The sequence below is a fragment of the Mobula hypostoma genome, chromosome 3 (assembly GCF_963921235.1).
Source record: "Mobula hypostoma chromosome 3, sMobHyp1.1, whole genome shotgun sequence".
NCBI classification, from domain to species: Eukaryota; Metazoa; Chordata; class Chondrichthyes; order Myliobatiformes; family Myliobatidae; genus Mobula; species Mobula hypostoma.
The window spans coordinates 188865677-188887318 of record NC_086099.1 but is presented as its reverse complement, the minus strand read 5'-3'; positions in this window follow the sequence as shown (position 1 = coordinate 188887318).

Here is a 21642-nt window from a genome sequence, read left to right as displayed (position 1 = left end):
CTATAATTCATTAAAAGTGGCATCACAGGTAGTTTGGGTCCGTAAAGAAAGCCTTTGGCATCTTTAATTCAAAGTATTGAGTAAAGGATGTTATGTTGAAATTGTATAAAACATTGGAGAAGTCTAATTTGGAGTATTATGTGCAGTTTTGGCCATCTACCTACAGGAAATATACAGAAAAGGTTGAAAGAGTAGAGAGAAAATTTGCAAGGATGTTGTAGATGATGTGGGACTGGAGGATCTGAGTTATAAGGAAAGACTGAACAGTTCAGGACGTTATTCCTTGAGATGCAGACAATTGAGAGGTGATTTAATAGAGATATTTTCCTCTGAGGTTGAGTGGGACTACAACAAGGGATCATGGGTTAAGGGTGAAAAGTGAAAAGTTTAAGGGGAACATGAGGAAAGTTTGGATAGGTACATGGATAGCAGAAGTGTGGCGGGCTATGGTCCTGGTGCAAGTTGATGGGAGTAGGCAGTTTAAATGGTTCGATGCATGCTCTGTGGGTCAAAGGGCCGGTTTCTGTACTGTGCTTTTCTATCATTCAATGACTCTATGACAAAGCGTAAATTAAAAACGGAGAATGCTGTAATACTTCACGTTAGGCAGCACTTGTGTAAAGAAAAACAAGGTTAAGTGTTTTATCTCAAAGACCCTTCATCAGAATTTGTATTGGTATTGGAATTGACTTACTAGTTTAAGTTCAAGATTAATTATCATTTAGCTATATGTTAAAAGCCATGAATACAGCCAAACGAAACAGCATTACTCTGGGGTCAAGATACAAAACACAGTACTAACAGTCATACACAGCACAAGGCACGTATAGCACATATGAGGCGGCAGGCACACAAGTTATTGGCAAAATACAGACACACAATCAAAAGCAACACACATCAAAGTTGCTGGTGAACACAGCAGGCCAGGCAGCATCTCTAGGAAGAGGTACAGTCGACGTTTCAGTCCTGACGAAGGGTCTCGGCCTGAAACGTCAACTGTACCTCTTCCTAGAGATGCTGCCCGGCCTGCTGCATTCACCAGCAACTTTGATGTGTGTTGCTTGAATTTCCAGCATCTGCAGAATTCCTATTGTTTACACACAAACAAAATACAGTCCAAGACCCTGAGCCCATGAACGTTCCAGCAGTCTGCAGCTGAACAGAATATGGCTTGTCTTTCACTGAGTGAACACTGGGGACAGCACTGACTCCAGCTTGGACATTGTGCCACGCCGCCCTCGGTATTCTGGTGGAGCAGACTGGCTCCAATGCATCTTTTCTGGATTGTAAGCAGGGGAAGCTGCAGCTTGAGGCCCAGTCCCCACTGCAACCCTGGCCACACAGCTCCCATGCTGTCCACCAATAAATCAGTGAATCAGACCTGCAGCATTCCACATTAACAATGTCCAACAGGGTCTTACGGTCACAAGAAAAGTGACTAAGATGATCACCTGCTGTCGGACTGCACACTGCCTTACATTCCGACTCCACCAATACCTCTCTGACGCAGGCAGCAGCGCGCGCCGCACCAAGTCCAGCTCCTTCAGTTTCTCCACCAGCGAGGAACTTACTGATGGTGTAGACCTGCAGTACTCAGTAGGCAGCCGTCGATACCAGGGGATCATGGGTTTGCACAGGGCGCAGGCCTGCGCAGGAAGATTTGAAGAACTGGCTGTTGCCCATGCAGCGGGTTCCCCCTCTCCACGTCACTGATGTAGTCCAAGGGAAGGGCAAGAGCCGATACAGCTTGGCACCAGTGTCGTCGCAGAGGTTGCCAGAGTGAAGTTGTAAACAATATCAAACTGCCTTAGGATCCCCGGCTCCAGATTTCTTCCTCGAGGTTTACTCCCGAAGCCTTTCCCATGGGTGGGTATGGCTGCAAGGCAGCGGAGGTTGAAAATCAGACTTTTCCTTCTGGCGGGCCGCCGTCCAAGGCTGACGAGGCCCACCTGCCCAAAAGCAGTACTTAAAGTTCTTAATTTCCTGCAAGGTCTTGCAATCATCAAAAAATACTTTTAATAAACACAATAACACATTTGTTTAACCCTGTAGATGCCGTTGTGTCCGGGAATGCATACAATATCACGGTTGGTATTATTGTCACATCCAGTGGAAAGCTTGTCTTGCATACTCAGTAAAGTATAGAATAAGATTAACCAAAATCAACACCCAATAAAATGTGAAAGGAACTCAAAAATTGCAGTGCAGGTAAATGAGATTATACAAGACTATAATAAGATAGATTGTGAGGCCAAGAGTCCATCTTATTGTACAAGGGGCCCATTCAAAAATCTGATAAAAATGGCATAGAAGCTGACCTTGAGCTTGGTGCTTTCAAGTCTTCTGTATCTTCTGACTGATAGGAGAGGGTATAAAAGAGTATGTCCAGAGTGTTTGGGACTTTGGTTATACAGCCTGCTCTACTGAGGCAGCGAGAAGTAAAGATAGAGAGAATCTGAATCAGAATTAGAATGAGACTCAGGTTTAACATCACTGGCTTATGTTGTGAAATTTGTTGTTTTGCATTCACGCGCAGAGCAATTGCCATACAAAACAAGCCAAAGCATGATTTTCGGTAAGTTTTTTTTATAACATTTAACAGAACACTTAATTAAGATTAGGAATATATTTATGATCACCTCTCAAGGACATTTCAAGTTAGAAGTTGAAATACAAACTTCTTTAACTTTTTAATTTTATAAGGAGAGGTCATTCTGATCCACATAAGATAGTTGTTTTTAAGGCTAGGGAATTTGTAATGCAAGAAACATGATTAAGTTGCTGTTGAATGGCCTCTATTGGAAGTGGATTTGATAATTTTGAGTGATGACAGACTGGATCTTACTGAAATTATTTTATGCTTGGCTATCACTGTCAAATTTCAAAGATGAGCATTAGCCACGTGAACAAGGAACTAGAGGTATCAGCAAGGAGAAAACATTCATAGAGGGCCCCTCCGTCCACATCATGCTCTCTTCTCACTGCTGCCATCAGGAAGAAGATACAGAAGACTCAGGACCCACACCACCAGTTGCAGGAACAATTATTACCCTTCAACCATTGGACTCTTGAACCAGAGTGGATAACTTCACTCAATTTCATTTGCCCCATCACTAACTATTCACACAACCTATGGACTCACTCTCAAGAACTTTTCTCATGTTCTCAATATTTATTGCTTATTTATTTATTATCTTTAGTATTGCATGTTTTGTTGTTTTTTGCACATTGGTTCTATGTCTGTCATGTTGGGTGTGGTCTTTCAATTGTGTTTCCTGGATATACTGTGTATTCCAGCAAGAAAATGAATCTTAGGGTTGTATATGATGACGTATCTGTACATTGATAAGGAAAGTTTGAACTTTGACAAGGAAAAGAATATGAAATTGTTAATTCTACTTATAATTCCAAGGTGCAAATATATGTGTGTGTGTCCACCTTTGGTCCCCACCTGTCACTCAGCTCTCACCTGTGGCTCCCCGTAGCTGTTTGCATGTGACAGCGGCCACACCCCGGGCAATGGCTTCGACAAGCCAGCTAAACCAGTTGAGGGTAGCCGACGGGTCTCAAACCCTCGGTGAGATAGGGAGTTGTCTATCCCAGCATGTGAAGACAGACTCCGGCGGATTGAGCGGACGAGACCAATGGAAGGTCCAACGGTCAAGAGGGCGGTCTCTGCAAGCGTCGTGGAACGTGTGGAGCAGGACAAGACACAGAAGACGTCCTGGTCATCCACTGCGCCCAGTCCCATCTCCAGCCGTCTAGACTCTGTCTTGCCACTGGATCCAGATGGGAATTGGGAAGAGAGAGTGAGGCTGACGCTATACAACTCTCTCTCACTTAAATCCAAATCACGCGCTAGTCTCGACACCATCATTATGGTGTCGAGGTCCTCATCAACGTCAACGATGGACGAACAACATATATATACGTAAAACCCTCCAAGAGGATACTCAATGAGATATTCTCTTTTAGTGAATAATTAGATTTAATGTTAATTTGATTTCTAGGAGTATTGGTACATTACTCAAATATTGTATTGAAAATCTTCTGATATAACATCACCAATGATTTCAGAGCAGAGGAGTACTTTAGTTCAAATATATGGCCTTTAGAATTGGAATTGGTTTATTATTGTCAAGTGTATGGAGGTAAAAGTGAAAAGTGTATGTTGCAGATTGTTCATACAGATCCAAACAATAACAAATTGCAGATAAAGAGTAATAGCTACAGAGAACATGCAGTGCAGGTAGGCAATGAGGTGCAAGATCATAATGAAGTAGACTGTAAGGTCAAGAGTCTATCTTGTAGTACAAGGGAAATATTCAATAGACTTATAACAATGAGGTAGAATCTGATCTTGAGTAGGTGGTATGTACTTTCAGGTTTTTATATCTTCTGCCCAATGGGAGGGGGGACAAGAGAGAATTTCCAGTGTGGGGTCTTTGATTATGGTGGCTGCTTTACTGAGGCAGTGAGAAATATAGACAGAGTCCATAGAGGGGAGGTTGGTTTCTGTGATGTCCCGAGCTGTGATAAGAGAAGGAAATAGTAAATGTTTTTCCCAACAAGATGAAGGTTCATGGCAGCCAACTGCATAACTTACATTAAGAATCCAGGAAGATATTTGGATATGTTCTGGAAAATGAACCAATATGTAAAATGCTTATTCCTACACTGTTGTCAGAGGATTTTCATTTATTTTAATTGTTTTCTAATTGTATCAAAACTTCAGGCTTGCTAGTGCTTGCTTAAGTAGTTTTTATGGTCTGCAACTCGCATTTGTTATGCCTGTAAAGCTGTTTGATTTTTAATTTAGATGTTATAGCATCCAAACTTTGACAGTATGCTTTAACTAAATAGTGTAGTGGAACAGTCATCTGTTACACCAGTTAAAGGCTGCAATTAATTTAGAATATAGAAGTTTCCATTGAGGTAAAAACCAAAATACCTTCAAAAAGTAATCTAACGAACCTAACTGGCTGACTAGCTATGTGTCAAAATTCTTGGTTGGTAACTCAAATGCTCCTCTTACACATGAGTATAGTTATATACAAGCTTATGAAAAAGACTAATGCTGAAGCTTTTTTAAGTATATAAAGGGTAAAAGAGAGTCAAGGGTAGATATAGGACCAATAGAAAATGATGCTGGAGAGATTGTAATGAGAGACACAGAGATGGCAGAGGAATTGAATGCGTATTTTGCATCAATCTTCACAGTGGAAGACATCTGCAGTATCCTGGACGTTCAAGAGTGTCAGGGAAGTGAAGTACATGCAGTGAAAATTATGACTGAGAAGGTGCTCAGGAAGCTTAATGGTCCGAGGATGAATAGATCTCCTAGATGGAATGCACCCTTGGGTTCTGAAAGAAGTAGCTGGAGAGATTGCAGAGGCATTAACAATGATCTTTCAAGAATTGATAGATTCTGGCATTGTACCAGATGACTGGAAAATTGCAAATGTTATTCCGCTATTTAAGAAGGGTGGGAGGCAGCAGGAAGGAAACTAGAGGCCTGTTAGCCTGACATCAGTTGTTGGAGTCGATTGTTAGGATGAGATTACGGAGTACCTGGAAGCACATGACAAGATAGGCCAAAGCCAGCAAGGATTCCTGAAAGAAAAATCCTGCTTGACAAACCTACTGCAATTTTTTGAGGAAATTACATGCAGGGTAGACAAAGGAGATGTAGTAGATGTGGTGTACGTGGATTTTCAGAAAGCCTTTGACAAGGTGCTGCACATGAGGCTACTTAGCAAGATAAGAGCCCACGGAATTACAGGGAAGTTACTAGCATGGATGGAGCATTGGCTGGTCAGCAGAAAGCAGACAGTGGGATGAAAGGATCCTATTCTGGGGGGCTGCCGGTTACCAGTGGAGTTCCACAGGGGTCAGTGTTGGGGCCCCTACTTTTTACGATGTATGTCAATGACTTGGATTATGGAATTAATGGATTTGTGGCTAAATATGCTGATGATGCAAAGATAGGTGGAGGAGCAGGTAGTGTTGCAGAAACAGAGAATCTGCAGAGAGACTTAGATAGTTTAGGGGAATGGGCAAAGAAATGGCAAATGAAATACAATGTTGGAAAGTGTATGGCCATGTACTTTGGTGGAAGAAATAAACTGGCAGACTATTATTCAGGTGGGGAGAGAAATCAAAATGCAGAAATGCAAAGGGACTTGGGAGTCCTTGTGCAGGATACCCTAAAGGTTAACCCCCAGGTTGAGTTGGTGGTGAAGAAGGCAAATACAATGTTGGCATCCATTTCTAGAGGTATAGAATTTAAGAGTAGAGATGTGATGTTGAGGCTCTATAAGGCACTCGTGAGACCACACTCGGAGTATTTTGTGCAGTTTTGGGATCGTTATTTTAGAAAAGGTATACTGACATTTGAGAGGGTTCAGAGAAGATTCACGAGAATGATTCCAGGAATGAAAGGGTTACCATATGAGGAACGCCGGGCAACTCTTAGGCTGTATTCCCTGGAGTTCAGGAGAATGGGGGGGGGGGCGCGCAGATTTCATAGAAACATTCCGAATGTAAAACGGCCTGAACAGATTAGATATGGCAAAGTTTAGGTTATGAAGGCACGCAGTCCTCTTTTATTGTCATTTAGTAATGCATGCATTAAGAAATGATACAATATTTCCTCCGGTGTGATATCACAAAACACAGGACAGACCAAGACTGAAAAAAACTAACAAAACCACATAATTATAACATATAGTTACAACAGTGCAACAATACCATAAATTGATGAAGAAGTCCACGAGCACAGTAAAAGTTCAAAGTCTCTCACGCAGACGGGAGAAGGAAGAAAAACTCTCCCTGCCATACCCGACCACAGTCCGACTCTGAGTCATCCGAAAACTTCGAGCTCTGATCAGCTCTCCGACATCAAGTACTGAGCGCCATCTCTATCCGAACAATTTGACCTCCATCTCGGTCGCCAACAGTAGGCAAAGTCGGAGATTTTGAGGCCTTCCCTCCGAATGATTCCCGACCACGCAGTAATGACAGCAGCGAACGAGCGTTTCAGAAATTTTTCCAGATGTTCCTCTGTGCTTTCACGTCTGCCTCCATCAAATCAGAATTGTCCACGGCCCCTATTTAACGGATACAATACCATTTTTCACTGGAGGGCTGCGCACGCGTGGCGTGCTGCTATTGCCTCCTCCCACCTTATTTCCCATGGTAGAGAATTCTAGGACAAGAGGGCACGACTTCAGGATTGAAGGACATCCATTTAGAACTGAGATGCAAAGAAATTACTTTAGTCAAAGGGTGGTAAATCTGTGAAGTTTGTTGCCATGAGTGGCTGTGGAGACCAAGTCATTGGGTGTATTTAAGGCAGAGATGGGTTCTTGATTAGCCAGGGCATCAAAGGATATGGGGTGAAAGCAGGAGATGGGGATGACTGGATGAATTGGATCAGCCTATGACTGAATGGTGGAGTAGACTCGATGGCCTACTTCTGCTCCTATATCTTATAGTCTTAGGGTCTTATTAAACTATGAAATGATTCTAATTGTTCAACACACTGTTCAATACAAATATTCATATATGCAAGATTTAGAAAGTTAGCATTCTGAAACTCAGCAGTTTGAAAAAATTTCCTGAAGTTTGTTTCATTTTTCTTTCTTATCCGTCAAATTTTCATTATAGTTTCTTTTTTGCTCTTAGCAGACAGTGATTGATAGGGGCCTTGGATAATTAGACTGTCTTTATATGTGGATTTGAAAAGGTTGAGGAAACTTTCTAGTAAATTGAGACCAACCCTGACTTCACCCAATATTTGTTCAACCACCTTTATGAAAAATGCAATAAAGTAAGAGCACAATCACATCACCGAGCCCCTCAGGCCTGCCCCACTATTCGTTTTCACTGCCCCAGCTTCCACACCTCTTCTATGCTACTTCTGCAAAGCCTGAATTCTCCGAACTTTCGACAATTTATTAATGTCCTCTTCAAATGCTTTGAATGATCTCAGACAACACCTTGACTGTTCTATCACTGATTCTTTTGGTCTGTGCTGAATTTCCAGTGAACCTTTTGATATAATGTTCATAGCTTTAAAATGGCTAATGGAAGGATTATAGGGTCGTATGTATTTCTGTGGCTTACAAAAGTTTGGTTGTGTAAAGTTGCCAGGGAAACTGCATTACACACAAATAGTGGAGAAACTCAGCGGGTCAGGCAGTATCTATGGAGGACAATAAACAGTTGATGATTTAGACCGCGATCCCGGGACTGACAAAAGGTCTTGGCCCAAAACATCAGCTGTTTATTTTCCTCCATAGATACTGCCTGATCTGCTAAGTACCTCCAGCATTTTCTGTGTGTTGCTCAAGATCTGCAGCATCTGCAGAATCTCTTGTGTTTCTGGAGAAGTAGCATGCTTGACAATTTTCAAGAGTTTAGAATTCAGCAAAAAAAAAATTGAGAGCAAAAATAGAGTATGAGATTACATTTGCATGATACATAAAACTGGACTGCAAATAAGATCAGTCAAAGCCATTGTAGGTCCTGTGCAGTTAGAAATGGAAGAATTTATAAGGGAGAGCAAGGTACTGATAAAGCAATTGAACAAATACATTGGCTCTAACTTCATGAAGGACACAAATAAGCTCTCAGGAAAGTTACAGGACTAAGAGTCTAATGAAAAGGAAACAAATAAAGGAAATCAGAATTAACTAAAATAAAATTATTGAAAAAATAATAGGATTGAAAGCAGATTAATCCCCAAGGCCTGACAACAGGCATTCCAGCATAGAAGTAGCCATGGAAACAGTAAATACAATTTGTTGTTCTCTTCCAAAATTCTATAGATTTTGGAATCAGTGCTGCAGATTAAACTATGACATGTGTAACTCAACAGTTTAAAGAAGGAAGGAGAGAGGAAAGAGTGAAGTGCTAACTGGTTAAGCTGACACCAGTAATTGGAAAAATGCTGGAATCCACAATGAAGAAGGTAAAACGAGGTCATAGATTTATGGAAGCGAAATAGTGTTTGATAAATTTGCAGGAGATTATTTTTAAAATGAATAGAGGAATAAAGGAACACCAGTGGACGTGGTAATTTTGATTTTCTGAAGGTAAGAATAAATAGATGTTTTTCAGGGTGGCAGGATGTGATGAATGGGTTACTGCAAGGATTCACAGTTTAAGTCAATGATTTGGAGAAATAAACTCAAAAATATTTATAAGATTGCAATTCTTATTGTTTAAATATGAAACTGGATGAGATTGTGAGTTGTGAAGAGGATACAAAGAAGCTTCCCAGAAACTTAAACAAGTTAAGTGAGTGGGAATACAGTAAATACAGTACCATGTGAAATTATGACAAGGAAAAGGAAAACTCTGTTTGAACTCTGGCAGACTGAGAAATGTTGATGTGCAAAGGAATATTAGTATTTAACATTCGTTGAAACAAACATGCAGCTGTAGTAAGGAGTTAAGAAAGGAAAATGACATGTTAGCCTTTGATGCAAGTGATTTTGAGTATAGGAGCAAGGATATTTTGCTTCCATTATACTGAACCTTGGTAAGACCACATGTAGATATTGTGTGCAGCTTTGGTCTCATTTTCCAAAGAAAGAATATGCAAGTTCAAATTCAAGTTTATCGTCACAGGCATACAGAGATGAAGTATAAATGCCATGAAAATTAACCTTTTGCAGTAGTAATACACTACATTAGAAGCATGAAAAACAAATTAAAATGAACTTATTATCATCAATTATACTAATACTTTATACTTTATACTTTATTGTGGCCAAACAATTGATACTAGAACGTACAATCATCACAGCGATATTTGATTCTGCGCTTTCTGCTCCCTGGATTACAAATATTAAACATTAAAAATATTAACAGTAGTAAAAATTAGTAAATATTAAAAATTTATATTATAAATCATAAATAGAAAATAGAAAAATGGAAAGTAAGGTAGTACAAAAAAACCGAGAGGCAGGTCCAGATATTTGGAGGGTACAGCCCAGATCTGGGTCGGGATCCGTTCAGCAGTCTTATCACAGTTGGAAAGAAGCTGTTCCCAAATCTGGCCGTACAAGTCTTCAAGCTCCTGAACCTTCTCCTGGAGGGAAGAGGGATGAAAAGTGTGTTGGCTGGGTGGGTCGTGTCCTTGATTTCCTGGCAGCACTGCTCCGACAGTGTGCGGTGTAAAGTGAGTCTAAGGACGGAAGATTGGTTTGTGTGATGTGCTGGGCTGTGTTCACGACCTTCTGCAGCTTCTTTCGGTCTTGGACAGGACAACTTCCATACCAGGTTGTGATGCACCCTAGAAGAATGCTTTCTACGGTGCATCTATAAAAATTAGTGAGGGTTTTAGGGGACAGGCCAAATTTCTTTAGTTTTCTCAGGAAGTAAAGGCGCTGGTGGGCCTTCTTGGCAGTGAACTCTGCTTGGCTGGACCAAGTCGGGTCATTTGTGATATTGACCCCGAGGAACTTAAAGCTTTTGACCTGTTCCACTTGCGCACCACCGATGTAAATTGGGTCGTGCAGTCCATTACACCTTCTGAAGTCAACAACCAATTCCTTCGTCTTGCTGACGTTGAGGGATAGGTTATTGTCTTCGCACCATGCCACCAGGTTCTTAACTTCCTCTCTGTACTCAAACTCATCATTACCCGAGATACGGCCTACAATTGTTGTATCATCAGCAAACTTATATATTGAGTTTGATGGATACCTGGCTACACAATCATGGGTGTACAGTGAGTACAGCAGGGGGCTGAGTACACAGCCTTGTGGGGCACCGGTGCTCAGATTGATTGTAGAGGAGAGCTTGTCCCCTATTTTTACAGCCTGGGTCCTGTCTGTGAGGAAGATCCAGCTGCAGATTTGAGTGCTAAGGCCCAGGTTCCGGAGCTTAGGAATCAGTTTATTTGGAATGATGGTATTAAAGGCAGAGCTGTAGTCAATGAAACGGAGCCTTATGTATGCGTCCTTATTCTCCAGGTGTTCTAAGGAGGAATGTAGGGCCAGAGAGATGGCATCTGCAGTTGAACTGTTGCTCAGATATGCGAATTGCAAAGCGTCGAGGTTGATGTGTGCCATAACCAATCTCTCGAAGCACTTCATAGCAATTGATGTCAGAGCCACAGGTTGATAGTCATTCAGGTATGCCACCTTGCTCTTCTTCGGCACCGGGATTATCGTTCCCTTCTTAAAACAAGAGGGGATCTTAGACTGAAGCAAGGAGCAGTTGAAGATGTCAGCAAACACTCCAGCTAGCTCGCTTGCACAGGCCCGGAGAGTCTGTCCCGGGACGCCATCTGGGCCCGTTGCCTTCCTTGGATTTATCTTCAGGAAGGCCCTTCTAACGTCTTCCTTGGTGATGCCACCAGGTCTGGTTCATCCGGAGGGAGCGGGGACGCTCCTCTTGTGTTCGATTCTTGCGTAGAATACGTTAAGTTCGTCAGGAAGAGAAGCCGCACGGTTCACAACAAAACAAACGTAACAACAATAGTGCAAGTTGAGAAAGAGAGATAATGAGATATAGTCTGAGGCAGTGTTAGGGCTCTTTGGCTTGGTTCATGAAGCTGATGGCGGTGGGGAAGAAGCTGTTATTGAAACTTGAGGTGTGGACCTTCAGGCTCCTGTACGTCCAACCTGAAACAGTATCTAGAAAAGGGCAGGACACTCAGATGGTGGAGGTCCCTGATAATGGATGCCAACTTTCTGGACATTCGCCTCATGTAGGTGTCATGGATCGTGTGGAGAGCTGTACCTGAGATGGTAGACTGAGCAAGTTCCACTTTCTGTAGCCTCTTGCATTCCTGTGCTTTGCAGTTTCCATACCAGGCTATGATGCAAGCAGGCAGAATGCTGCACATCTGTAGTGGCTTGTCAGACTCGTCAATATCATGCTGAATCTGTTTATGCTTCTAAGGAAGTAGAGATGTTGGCATATCTTCTTCACGGTTGCATCCATGTGCTGGATCCAGGAGCTTGAAACTGCCTACTAAGACTTTATTTCTTGAGGGGTAGGAGACTGGAGGTACATAAAATCATGAAGGGTGGAGATGTGTGGAACATAACAGTCTTTTTTCTCAGGAAAAGGAAATCAAATTTGGCAGACATAGGTTTAGGAGCGTAAGATTTAAAAAGGACCTGAAAATCAATTTCTTCATGCAGAGCATGGTGTATTATGAAGGAGTTGGCAGAGGAAGTAATTGAAGTATATACAGTACTTTAGGGAACATTTGGGCAGGTAACTAGATCAGAAAGGTTTAGAGAAATGTGGGCCAAATGTGGGCAAATAGGATTAGGTTAGACAGGCATCTTGGTTGGCATGAATGAATTGAGGCAAATGACCAGTTTTGGAAGGGCTGTGTTAGATTCACAGCACAAAATGCATCAAGGGGGTATAAAGGGAGACCTGGAAACTACTATTGAGATAGAGTATCAGCTGTGATCCTATTGAATAGAGGCTGGAAGTCTGAATGATCTTACTCATACGTCTATTTCTCTATGTTGAGCTTAAAGCTCTGTGTACTTGACTGAAATACATTAGTTTCATCCCAATGTATAAATCACAGAAATCAACAAGTAATTTTTAATGACTGTCACAAGCAACTAGCATTGATGATGTCTTCATTCACATAAACACCAATAACAATAATAGGGATTCAAAGTTATACTAATTACAATTTGTAGTTTCATTAGACTCATTATTGAGTCTAAACGCAATATTGTCTAATCTAATTGTAGTTTCTATGGTTTCTATGGTTTCCATCTTCTAATAAAATATCATCTAGTCTCTTCTTCAGAAAAAAGGAAATCAAAATTCAGTATTTTATTATTTTAAAAGAATCCTACTTTCAATTGCTTATATATTCAATTTCTTTCTGTTTGTTGTATTCTTTGTCTATTTAGCAAAAGCACAAGAATTACAAGTTAATTACATACACAGAAAGTAAAATGATAGATTTATAGTGACGCATTTTCAAATAATTGTTTAAAATTTTGGTGAAAGCATGTCACAGAGGTATACGGAATTATGGGTGGTGCAGATAGGGTAAATGCAAGCAGGCTTTTCCAGAGGCTGAGTGAGGCTACGACTATAGGTCATGGGTTAAGGGTGAAAAGTGAAAAGTTTCATGGAACATGAGGGGTAACTTTTTTCAGTCAGAGGGTCATGAGAGAGGGGACCGAGCTACCAGCATAAGTGATGCACGTGAGCTCGATTTCAAAGTTTGGACAGGCACTTAGATGGTAGGGGTATGCAGGGCTATGGTCCCAGTGCAGGTCGATGGGACTAGGCAGTTTAGGCAGTGTGGCTTGGATTAGATGGGTCAAAGGGGCTGTTTCTGTGTTGTAGTATTCTATGACTCTATTTCCATGCTCAGAGACAAGAAATAGTCATTGAATAGCTGTTAACAATTAGCCCATTTTTTGAGCATTACCTTTTCTGTACTGGTTGAGATCCAGGGAATGAACCTGTCACCTTCCTCAACGATGCTGGAAGACAGCACTTGTTCCTGAGTGGACCCATCCAGTTAACTTGCTCCACTTTTTTGACCCTCTTTTCGGTTTCCCTCTCTTATTCTGATGTTAATTCCTTGTTGATATACAGTTCCACTCGAATTATTACCTGTTTAAATAATCAGCCAAGTGTCCATTTGTTCTCTGGGTTCAGACTGTTAATGTCTGAAGTCTATTCTATTCTTGAACTGTTACAGCTGATCCAGAGCTTGGATTGATCCATTGTTCCATTGTTCTAATAGAAATGGGTTCTATATAACCATATAACAATTACAGCACGGAAACAGGCCATCTTGGCCCTTCTAGTCTGTGCCAAACTCCTACTCTCACCTAGTCCCACCGACCTGCACTCAGCCCATAACCCTCCATTCCTTTCCTGTCAATATAGCTGTCCAATTTAACTTTAAATGACAACATCGAGCCTGCCTCAACCACTTCTGCTGGAAGCTCGTTCCACACAGCTACCACTCTCTGAGTAAAGAAGTTCCCCCTCATGTTACCCCTAAACTTTTGCCCTTGTTCTGTGGATACGCTGAGTTGAATGGGCCTTTAACTGTGCCAGTTGAAATCAGCAAATACAGAAAAGAAATGCTGGAGAGCTGATGGGTCGGCAGCCATTCTTGATAAGGCAGAGACTCAAAAAGGTGACATCCATCACTGGTGACCCTCACCATCTAGAATATTCCCTCTTCTCATTACTACCATCACAGAGGAGGTACAGTAGCCTGAATGCCCTCCCTCAACGTTTTAGAGATAGTTTCTTCCCCTCCGCCATCAGATTTCTGAGTGGTCATGACCCCATGGGCACTACATCACTATTTTCACCATTACCTCACTATTTTGCTCCCCATTTGCATTATTCCAAGTAAATTTATTATCAAAGTACATACATATACAACTCTGAGATTCATTTTCTTGCGAGCACACTTAGTAAATCCAATAGCCATAATAGAATCAATGAAAGACCGCACCAACAGGGTGGACAACCCACGGGTAAAAGACAATAAACTGTTCAAATATGAAAGAAAAGAGAAAAAATATAGGCAAGTGATATCAAAGTGTCCTTGAAAGTGAGTCCTCAGGTTGTGGGAACATCTCAGTGATGGGGCAAGTGAAGGTGAATGAAATTAACCCTTTTTGTTCAAGAGCCTGATGGTTGAGGGGTAATAACTATTTCTGAAGCTGGAGATGTGAGTCCTGAGGCTCCTGCACCTTCTTCCCGATGGCAGCAGCGAAAAGAGAGCATGACCTGGGTTACGGGGGTCCTTGATAATGGATGCTGCTTTCCTGCGACAGCACTCCATGTAGATGTGCTCAATGGAGAGGAGGGCTTTAACCGGGATGGACTGGGCTATATCCATTACGTTTTGTTGGATTTTCTGTTCAAGGGCATTGATGTTTCCATACCAGGCTGTGATGCAGGCTAATAATATACTCCCCGCCACACATCTATAGAAGTTTGTCAAAGTTTTAGATAACATGCCATATCTTCACAAACTCCAAAGGAAGTGAATGTGCTGCCTTGCTGTCTTCGTAATTGCACTTATGTGCTGGGCGCAGGACGGATCTTCTGAAATGATAACACCAAGGAATTTAATGTTGATGACCCTCTCCACCTCTGATCCCCTGATGAGGACTGGCTTACGGACCTCCAACTTCCTCCTCCTGAAGTCAATAATCAGCTCCTCGGTCTTGCTAACATTGAGTAAGATGTTGTTGTTGTGCAACCATGCAGCCAGATTTCAATCTCAATCCTATACCCTGATACGTCACCACCTGTGATTTGGCTAACGACAATGGTATCATCAGCAAACTTGTAATTTATGTAATCTTTATACTGTGCTGTTGCTGCAAGACAACAAACTTTTCAACATACGTCAGTGATAACAAATCTGATTCTGATTCTCAATGCTTTTTTGATTTAAGATGATTTTTTTTAGATTAGATTATGAGGACACTCAGTCCTCGTTTATTGTCATTTAGAAATGCATGCATTACGAAATGATACAATGTTCCTCCAGAATGATATCACAGAAACACAGGACAAACCAAGACTAAAACTGACAAAACCACATAATTATAACATATAGTTACAACAGTGCAAAGCAATACCGTAATTTGATAAAGAGCAGACCATGGGCACGGTAAAAAAAAAGTCTCAAGTCCCGATAGCCCCATCATCTCACACAGACGGTAGAAGGGAGAAATTTTCCCTGCCATGAACCTCCAAGTGCCGCAAACTTGCTGATGCAGCACCATTGGAAGCACCCGACCGCAGCGGACTCTGAGTCCGTCCGAAAACTTCAAGCCTCCGACCAGCCCTCTGACACAGCCTCACCGTGCACCGTCCTCTGCCGAGCGCTTCGACCCCGCCCTGGCTGCCGAGCAACAAGCAAAGCCGAGGACTCGGGGCCTTCCCCTCCGGAGATTCTGGATCACACAGTAGCAGCAGCAGCGAAGCAGGCATTTCAGAAGTTTCACCAGATGTTCCTACATGCTCTCACATCTGTCTCCATCAAATCAGAATTGTGCACAGCACCCTACTTGACAGATAACAAATATCACCACCGGAGTGGCCGCTGTGAGCTGCGTCGCGCTGCCACCTTTTCCTCCCGCCATTGAGAAACTCTGAAAGTATTCAAGTGGGTATTGAGGAAAGTCAGTACATAGTCCTTACTGTTGCATGAATGACAAAAAAATTATCAGGCAAATCCAGACAGGAGATGAAAAGAAAATAGCTCGTTCACCTTTAAAGGGGATGAAATTTAAGAACACACAGGTTTTGCTGTGGTTTTTATGGTGTTATTTTTAATGAGACCATACCTGGAAAACTGTACACATTTTGGTCTTCTTATCTAAAAAGTATATACTGTAGTAGCATTGGAAATAGTCCAAACGTGATTCACAAAGCTAATTCCTGCATTGACAGGGTTGTATTATCAAGAGGGGGTAGTAGTTTGTGTGCCTCTGGAATGAGGGAGGAAATTGGAGCACCCGTGTCTGCTGGGGATTCCTCCACATGCTCTGGTTTGCTCGCACATCTCAAAGATGTATGTTTAGGGTAGGTAAATTGTGGGCATGCTATAATGGTGCCAGAATCATGGTCACCAGCACAATCCACACTGATTTGATCTGATGCAAGCAATGCATTTTACTGTATGTTTTGACGATATGATGTGCAAATGATAAATACAGCTAAACTTTTAATCTTTTCATCTTTCATAATTCTTCAGAGGAGTGACAGTCATTCATGTAAGATTCTAAGGGGGCCTGACAGCAGAGACGTGGAATTGTTTTCACTCGTAGGAAGTTCACGAGCAAGGAACATAGCGACAAAGTAAAAGGCCATTTGTTTATAACCGAGGTCCATAGAAATTTCTTGTCTCAGAAGAGCCAATTTCTGGAATACTCTGCCCCCAGAGGTGGCTGATGTCAGATCATTAAATATATTTCAGTTTGTTATGGATAAATAGTTGAAAGATAAAACAATCTAAATGGCAGACCTAGCTTGACTCCTACTTCTATTCTCTCGTTGGACGAATCAAGAACTTTAGAACTTAGCAATACGATTGAACGTATAAACTCTTCTCAGGCTTCCAGCTGAGTCCAGGTGTCGATTTTAACCGACGTTTCGATGACAAACTCTGCCATCTTCATCAGGGATAATGCCTGGGCATGTCTAGACTGGTGGTATATTTACCCCATGTTGTCAGTCCCTCTTGGTTGGTTAGTCCTCAACTAATCAGGTTACTGCTGTCCCACATTGTTTAAAATTGTATTCCAGTTCTTACTTGGAGCGAGACCTCAATCTTTGTTGAAATTATTATTCTTTAGTCATATTTCAATGGCTTCCTTCACTGGGTGATCCCAAAAACCCACTGGCATGGCGCAGTAGTATTTTGCCGTCGAAGTCAATCCTGTGGTCATTGCATTTGCAATATTCTGCTACAGCCGATTTCTCCAGTAACCCAAATCTTATACACCTCCTGTGTTCCTATGTGGAGCTATGTATCGGCCAGACAGGGCGTATGGTAGAAACCCACATTAGAGGCTAGATTAGATATTCTGTAACAATCAAGATAGAATTTTGAGTACAGGAGTTGTTGAGCATCCAGGAACAGGTTGATCATAACATTGTTAGTCTTGAAGTTTTCTGAGCGAGCATATCAATAAAAACCGAAGCCATTAAATTGAGATTCTAAAGGGCAAAGTTTGTGCAGATGCGGCTAAGACTTTAGAAGGTAAACTAGAAGGAACTGCTTGACATTGAGTCAGTTGAGGTACATGGGGTCCATTTAAAGAGGTAATATGTACAGTGCAGGAAATGTTCATGCCCAAGGTCGGAGCAGGCAATTAAAACAATTGATCCACTGCATGGATGAATAAAGATATGCATAAAAATAATGAAGAAAAGACAGCTATATGAGGAATACAGAAAAAATAGTAATGATGTTAACTGTAGGGCATATGAAAATATGAGAGCTATAGGCAAGAGGGAAATTCAGATTGTCAAAAGGCAGGTTGAGAAGGATATTACTGAATGCTAAGGTCGACCCTCGTTTATATTTCAATACCTCAGTAATAAAAAAAAATTAAGGAGGAATTTAAGTTTATTAGGAATGGTAGTGGAGTGTTAAATTATGCAGAGAAGGCCATAGCGGATACTCTTAACTCATATTTTGCTGAAGTATTCAACGGTGGAGATGTTGGCAATATGCCAGTAAGTGTAGAGAAAAATTAAGTTCTTTTAAGTGACTTAGAGATCTTAGAAAGTGAAACCCTGCTTCAGCTGAAAAGTCTGGAAGTTAATAAATCTCCAGGGCCAGACAATATATATCCAAGGGTACTTAAAGAGATCTGTGATTTATATACAAAACCTCTAAAATGTATTTTACAAAAGTTATTGAAGACTGGTGAAATCCCGAAGGTCTGGAAATGAGCTAACGTTGTCCCAGTATATAGGAAAGGTGACTGCACTGACCCTGGTAACTATAGACCAATAAGTTTAATGTGTATCACAGGCAACATAATGTTTGTCCATCATCGTCGTCCATGATGGCATCGAGACTAGCACGTGATTTGGATTTAAGTGAGGGAGAGTTGCGCAGCGTCAGCCTCACTCTCTCTTCCCAATTCCCATCTGGATCCAGTGGCAAGACAGAGTCGAGACGGCTGGAGATGGGACTAGGTGCAGTGGATGACCAGGATGTCTTCTGTGTCTTGTCCTGCTCTACACGTTCCACGACGCTTGCAGAGACCGCCCTCTTGACCGTTGGACCTTCCATTGGTCTCGTCCGCTCAATCCGCCGGAGTCTGTCTTCACATGCTGGGATAGACAACTCCCTATCTCACCGAGGGTTTGAGACCCGTCGGCTACCCTCACCTGGTTTAGCCGGCTTGTCGAAGCCGTTGCCCGGGGTGTGGCCGCTGTCGCATGCAAACAGCTACGGGGAGCCACAGGTGAGAGCTGAGTGCCAGGTGGGGACCAAAGGTGGACTAACCACCTTGAAAAGGACGCGACATATTCCCCCACCAGAGGCGCTACCCCTCCCTGACACCCCATACACCTCTAATATAATGGAAACTATAATAAGAATGAGATGGAAAAGCAGCTGAAAAGAATAGGCATGTTAGCAGAAAGCCAGTATGGGATTAGAAAGGGGAAATCATGTTTTACTAATATGCTGGAATTCTATGAAGAGGTAACTAAAATTTATAATAACAATAGAGTGGTTGATAGCATTTACTTGGACTTTCAGAACGCTTTTGACAAGGTACCCCATGAGAGGTTAATAATCAAATGACAGGTCATAGGGATTCAGGGTAAGGTGTGCGAATGGATGTGGAATTGGCTCAAAACCAGAAAACAATGAGTTAGGGTGAGAGGGTCATTTTCACACCTAGAAGATGATAAAAGCGGGGTTCTGCAGGGACTGGTTTTGCAACCACTGCCGTTTTTAATTTACATTAATGATTTGGATAAGCACATAACAAATAAACAAATAAGGTTTGCTGATGATACAAAATTAGGGGGATAGGCTGATAACATTCATGCAGCAGAAACAATGCAGTTAGATCTAAACAAAATCCAGATGTGGGCAGATGAAATTTAATAGGAAGTAGAAATATTAGATTTAGATATGCAATGGGGAGGGATGGTCTTGAGTTAGGAAGTCCACTGTATGAGAAGGATTTGGGCATCCTGATAGACTCATCGCTAACAACATCTAGACAATGCTCAGAAGTGACTAGGAAGGCTAATAGAATGTTGGGCTATATAATGCGTTTAGTGGAGTTCAAGTCTAGAGACATTCTACTTAAGCTGTGTAATGTGCTTGTGGGGCCACACTTGAATACTGTGTGCAATTTTGGTCTCCGTATTGTGTGAGGGATGTGAAGACACTGGAAAGAGTCCAGAAAAGGGTGACTAGATTCATTCCAGTTCTGCAGAGTATGAGCTATGAAGAAAGATTGAAAGAATTAAATCTTTTTAGCCTAAGTAGACGTAGAATGAGAGGAGAGATGATAGAAGTGTTCAAAGTTGTTAAGGGTATAAGTAAGGAAGATTCAAGCTGCTGCTTCAAAATTAATCCATCAGCAAGGACATAGGGCCATAGGAGGAGACTGGTTAAAGGAATGATTTCAGACTAACATCAGGAAGCATTTCATTACACAGTGCATTGTGGACATATGGAACAAACTACCCAGAGCAATACCTTAGAGACTTTCAATTCTAAACTCAATGGTTATTTCAACACACTATATGAATAAGAACTTGGCAAGCTTTGTTAGGCCAAATGGCCTGTTCTTGTCAAAAACTTTCTAATGTTCTAATGTTATAAGTTGCTGAGTTAAGTATAATTTGTTGTTGGGCAGAAAATAGCAAAACTTGGCTCTAAAGAAAGTGATTTTCCAATGCAGTTGATGTAGTAGCCTTTCCTTTTTAAACAAAAAGTGATTTCAATTTATTGTTGTTCTCTTTTAATCTTAATATTCAGTGTGATTCTATGTCAAAGTTCCATTGATGCTGGCATCACTCTTGTACCTTGAAATGAGCACGCTTCATGCTCGAGGATGATCAGTGAAAGCTGCAGGATTTGTGACCCATGGACAGTAGAAGCCACTGTGTTTGAAGTATCTTCACTTGACAGACACAGACATTGACTGATTTTTCCTCACCATTAGTCCTAAGACATTCAGATGAATTGTGATCTAGGGGCGCCTCGAGGCAACTCATGTAGCAACAGAACTCTCAATGGATACGATTAAATATTCTTGTTTCAGCCTGTCACAGCTAAAAAGCACAGCTGCTTCCAAGGTCTGGTCAGTCAACAAAGATATCTGAATGCATTTAAACAAACTATCGCTGCTTAAAACTGATGGAAACAATGCTGACTTTGGATGGATTCATCCTCGTAGGATTCCACACAGGAAACATGGCTGCAGGTCAGGGATACAAGTACGTTTAAGGGGTTTTAAACTTCCAATATTTTCAAAAGCAGAGGTGGAGGAGTATGCCTCATGATCAACTCTTCTTGGTGCACAGATATATCAGTGCTGTCCCAATTCTGCTCACCAGACCTGGAATATCTAGCAGTTAAGTTCCATCCTTTTTACCTACCGCAGGAGATTTCTGGGATCATTTTGGTAGTGGTATACATTCCACCTCAGGCCAATGTCAATCAGGCTTTAGATGATCTGAGTAATGGGATCAGCATGCACAAAACAGCGCACCCTAACACCTTCATCATTTTGAGGGATTTTTACCACGCTAGTCTGAAAAAAATCACTAAGCAATTACCATCAACAGATCACTTGCAATACTAGATGAAACAACACACTGGACCATTGTTACACCACCATCATGAATGCCTACCGTGTTATTCCATGGCCTCACTTCGGGAAGTCTGATCACCTGGCTGTACTTCTATTCCCTGAGATTAGGCGGAGACTGAAGACTGCAGCACCAGTAGTGAGGACTAAGAAGGTTTGGAGAAGGGAAGCACAGGAGCGCTTACAGGACTGCTTTGAATTGGTGGAATGGACCGTATTCAGGGATTTATCTTCAAATCTCTACCAGAAAACCAAGTATGATTTGCGGAGGGCTATTTCAAGGGCGAAGAGACAA